Source organism: Silene latifolia, unplaced genomic scaffold (genome assembly GCF_048544455.1).
Source record: "Silene latifolia isolate original U9 population unplaced genomic scaffold, ASM4854445v1 chrun_scaffold_16, whole genome shotgun sequence".
NCBI classification, from domain to species: Eukaryota; Viridiplantae; Streptophyta; class Magnoliopsida; order Caryophyllales; family Caryophyllaceae; genus Silene; species Silene latifolia.
The window spans coordinates 8,891,389-8,897,151 of record NW_027413123.1 but is presented as its reverse complement, the minus strand read 5'-3'; positions in this window follow the sequence as shown (position 1 = coordinate 8,897,151).

The following is a 5,763-nucleotide window of genomic DNA, read 5'->3' as shown; positions in this document are numbered from 1 at the left end:
CCATGGTGGGTGTTAAGTAGTCTTCATGGGAAATAGGGAAGGGACATTCATCTTCCTCACGGAAGCATACCTCAAACTTCTCAAGGATAGGCTCCTCAAGCAAGGTTATATCACAAGTCCATTGTTCTCCCCTATTCCAAAGGTCTTTGTAAGACACGTATTCTTCATAGGCCTCTTTTATGGTCTTGTCATCATTACTATCTTCATATGAATCATAAATGGGCGCTTCATTCAATTCTTTCTCCAACATCTCAAAGTTCACATCAAAAGACACACCGTCATACTCACAAAGGCTAAGAGTACTTGGCTTACTCAACCTCATATCTTCCTCATCAAACACCACACTTTCATACTCACAAGAGCTCAAGGAGGTTGGCTCTTCCCACTTCTCATTTCCCATGTCAAAGGTTACTACTTCAAATTCACATTCATGATCAATGTCCAAAGAATGGTGGGGAGTGATTGCTTGGGATTCTTTCATTTGGGCAATTTGAATCTCCAATTCCTCACCTTGGGCAACAAGGCCTTGAAGAACATTGTCCCTCTTTTGGCTCTCCTCTATCATCTGTTTGAAGAAGTTTTGTTGATCTCCCATCATTTGGAGAATCACATTTTGAATGGGCTCGTTTTCTTGTTGTGTGTGGGTGTGAAAGTGGTTGTATTGTGGCAATTGAAGGTTATTATAAAGTGGGTATTGGGTGGGCGGTTGTTGTGGATATTGGATGTGGTGATTTTGGTGGGAAAAATTGAGGTAATAGATAGGATTTTTATTGTATAGTAAGGTAGGTTTGTGTTGACTTGCTTCTCAAACTCCCCATACCCATAGTCATACTCAAAAGATCCACCACATACTCCATATGTCAAGTCTTGAGCCATCACAGCTAAGACAAGGAAACAACTACAAGCATGGAAACTACACAAAAATGGTAAGAACAATCCTTGAGGAACAAGTTCCTCAAGGTGAAAGCATAATTAAAATAGACAAAAAAGTAAGAACTTAATCACATAACACCGTCCCCGGCAACGGCGCCATTTTGATGGGAGTCGTCGTCGGGTCTCCCAATCAAACATATTTATATTCTCAACAAAACAACTAGTTAGTGGTTAAGTCGAGGTCGATCCATGGGACGGTGTGCTTTGGGTTCTAAGTCTATCTATCTCAATTTATGCTAGTGTCACGATTTGTTTGGGTTTGTAGTTGTGTTCTAGACTAATGCAAGCAATAAAGTAAAACAAGCAATAAAAGGAAGGATGTAGATAAATGATTAAAAGTGCTAGGATATCATGGGTTCATAGGGGATTCATGGGAGTTGATCATATAAACATGTTCACAAAGTTGCAAGCAATTAATGTTGTAAAGGAACCGAGTTGATTTATGTCTTACGGTTCTTAGGAAGAGTTGGGTCCCGGAGCCGAATCGATTAGATGGTACAACACCTACAAGTCGGCTTGCTTTCCTCCTAATCACTTCTATGCATGGTCTAACAAGACTCAAGTTGGTTTATATCTTACAAGTCAAGTTGAATAGATAAGAGATGGTTATAAATGCAAGGATTCATAGGCTTATCATTTCATCAAATATAACATCTGCATAGGTTGACATCACAACAAGCAAGCAAATTGATTATGAAAACATATTAAATTAAGCATGATTAATCCCCATGTTTGTTTCCCTTAATTACCCATTAATCCTAGATAAAGGAAACTACTCACTCATTATCATGGAAAACATGTCATTAATGGTGTCAATCATTTCAACAAGTATAAACATGATAAGAGCTTAAGGAAATAAACAATAAAGAGTACAGAGTAAAGGAATTATATCAAACTTGAGATGATCCAAATAATAAAGCAAAGAATAAAAGAAGAGAACTTGATTGATTGATGAAGGGTTGTCAATCCTCCAATAATAACCCAATAATCTTCAATTACCCAAAAATAATAAACTTGAACAATAATTAAGGAAAGATTAATGTGTAATTTTGTGGAAAGATTGAAGATTAATCTAATCTAATCTACTCCTAATCTATTCTAAGAGGATTTTGTAATGTGGAAGCCTCCCTTTGATTATCATCAAAATGGGGTATTTATAGTAGTACCTCATTAGGTTAACTAAGGCTAAATTAGTAATTCAACATTTCTAAGTTCTAGGTAGGGAAATGCAAGTATTTCGGGAAGATGCGCATCCTTGCTAAAGACACCGAGGGACGCTCGGATTCAAGGGTGGGACGAGCGGATTGTAGGCAGGAGGGACACTCGTCCCGTCCGCTCGTCCCGAAGGTAGGGACGCTCGGATTCTTGGGCACTTGGACGAGCGACTTTTTGCTTTGGACGCCCGGATTGTTGTTCAGAATACTTCCTCTCGCATACTTTCTTATTCTTGAAACGTTGGTCTTTAGTTCTTGCCTCTTATTCTACACTCGTCCTACCAAGATCGTCAATGTCCTTTCAAATAAGTTCAAGAGACGGGAATTTTCGCCTAATTGTCCCCTTTCCTACAAAACATACGAAATGCACTAGGAAAGCAAAATAGAAAGCATTTGACGGATAAAATAGCTATGAAATGTTATAATAGTATGCAAAATAGGCTCAATTAGGGGACTAAATGTGTGCAAATAATGTTCACATCAAGTATGGTAGTATGTCTTTTCTTTGTTGTGGTTTGAACTTCGGGGACGAAGTTCTTTTTAAGGAGGGAAGACTGTAATACTACGGTTTTATGAGTCTCTGGGTACTCTATCGAGTGGGCCTTACTATGTCGAGTAAGGGTGTTTTGGTTTTTAAAACAGTAGTCTGCCTGTAGGGTACTCGATCGAGTAGCCTGGGCATTCGATCGAGTAAGTGGCACTCGATCGAGTACGTCAGTTACTCGATCGAGTAGCTCGGTTTTCGGGTAATGTTTTGTCGGGTTTTGTTAATAACACGGATTAATATATAATTCTTTCCGTCATCTTTATAATACACTTTTACAAACCTAATCACATTGAAAAGAGATTCAAGTTACGTTCTTCGCATTCATCCGTGTTATTGACAAATCCCGGACCTTGGGAGGTCGAATTTCGTCGTTCTTTACATCTTTGTGATCATTGCGTCGAGGGTAAGATCTACGTACCGATTTTATAGTATTTAGTCAAGTTTGTTTAAACCCTAATTTGGGGGATTGGGGATTTGTGTTAGTTTTTGTATGGTTAGTGATTATGTGATGATGTGTTAGGAGGAGGATTCGTAGAAGAGGCTTTTTGATATAGCTGTTGAGATCGTCTGCGTGTGTTGCATTCCAGGTAGGGTTTCCTACTCGCATTAGTCACATAATGTGTTGATTGTTGGTTGTGATTGTTGTATAATATCATACTCGTATTGTGACGGTTGTTGGAATTGGTTACTGTTGATGGTTGTGATTGATTGTATCTGTTGTGTTCTTCGGGGTGCGTCCCTGGTTGAGTGGAGTCACTTGCAGGAGTGGCTTCACGCCCATTATTCGCCTTCTGTGGAACCCGCCACAGAAGGGATGTGCACATTAATGGATTTGGGTTTGTCGCTCTATGGTATGAGCGGGGCTTAGGTGGGAACGGCTGCGGTCCCCCACTGGCGGAGTGGAGTTACCTGTTGCGATGGGTACTCTGGCAGGGCTACACACTTTAGTGTATAGTCAGTGATGAGGAGTGAGTATGGAGTTTGGGTTATGTGACAATTGAGATGTGTTGGTTTCTGTCTTATTGTAATTATATATGATTGTGTGATTAGTACTGACCCCGTCTTTGTTTTGAAAAACTGTGGTGATCCATTCAGGGATGGTGAGCAGTTGTTGAGCAGGTATGAGTCGGGATATATGGGCTAGCTGGGATGTGTCACCACGAGATGATAGAGTATTCCGCTGTAGTTTGAGTAGCTTATCAGACTTTTTGATTAGTTGTTAGACTTTTGGTTTAAGAACATGTAACCGTATTTCATCAGTTGGTTTTGGATTGTATTCATTAACTTTATACTATTTAAATGTTGTTTCTTTATTGTCTTTTGATTATCATTGCCTCGGGAAACCGAGATGGTGACATCTTTATACCTGAGTGGTCCTGGTAAGGCACTTGGAGTATGGGGGTGTCACACTAAAAACATATACATTATTATCCCTATTTTCAAACTCAATTGAAACTTTTTAGATAAATCTACAATTTCTCTTTTTAAGTCACAAATGATAGTTGTTTGTTCCTTCAATTTCTTCTTAAACTCTTGTATAACATTAGCATCATGAAATTGTGCAGCTTCCTCACCAACCAACTCATTCATGTTTTCATTTTTTGGTTTGCACCATTGAAAGCATTCACATTCATCACATTTGTAGTACAATCTTGATGGATTTGCTGCCAAAGGTCTAGATGACCTTATGTTGAATCTCTTCTTTCATTTAGGACAATTTTTGTTATCAATTTGCACCCCTTTTGAATTAGATCTTGAATTAGATGATGATTGCATTATTATAGTAGGAATGTGTTTGTAGTAGTGTTTAAGAGTCATTGCTCTAAATTTTAACATCAACTCTCTTTATATGCAATAACTACAGTCCAACAACTACTTTTCTAGCCGTTAGAGGTCATTTCTGGTAACAGGGGCATTTGGTGCACAATTCTCAAACCTCAGGGGTATTTGGTGCACAAATCTCAAACTTCAGGGGTATTTGGTGAAAGTCATATTAGTTAGTTGTAGTTAGTTACAAATTTTAGTTAGTTCGATATTCAAAAGGTTGTTGGGTTTCAACAAACTTTCCCCCCAAAATAGGTTAACAAGTCAATAAAAACCTCATTTTGCTTTAATATTTGACAAATAAGTTAATGAAAAAGGGTAGATGGTGCACTAAAATGAAAGTTGAGGGGTACCATGTGCACAAACTTAAACGCATGGGTACCACGTGAATTAAGTCAAACCTCAGGGGCACCACGTGAATTATCAATATTATATAATAATATTATTCATTATTATTATTAATAATATATTAATATAATATAATCTAATAATAATCTAATAATTAATATAAAAAATAAAATAGTAATATAATAATAAATATAGTAATAATAGTAATAATAATAATAATATATTAGTAATATAAATGATAATATTATTAATAATATTATATATTTATAATAATAACTAAAAAACAAATATGACAAGTATTAATCTTGTAATAATATTTATAAATAATACTAATATTTATAAATAATAATAATAATAATAATAATAATAATAATAGATGTAATATAATAATTTATTAATATAATAATAATAAATATGTTATTAATAATATTAATAAAAATGAATATATTAATAAAATAATAACAATAATAATAATAATAATAATAATAAACAAATAAATAATAATACTAATAATATTACCATTAATCATAATAATATAATAATAAATAAATATAATAAATATAAATATATTAGTAATACAATAAATATTAAAAATAATTTTAATATAATAATAAAAATAGTAAATAAATTAATATAATAATAATAATGATAACAATAAGAATATAAAATAAGAATAATAGTATTAATGATGAAATAAACTGAACTGAACTGAACGAAACTGAACTGAACTGAACTTAATAAAGCTGAACTGAACTGAACTTAATAAAGCTGAACTGAACTGAACTTATTAGAACTGAAATTAAGTTCAAAAAAAGAGGACCTAACTCAATTCCAAAATCACTCAACTAAACACTTGAATGGACTCAATCCATACTATTCCAAATTAGCCAACCAAAC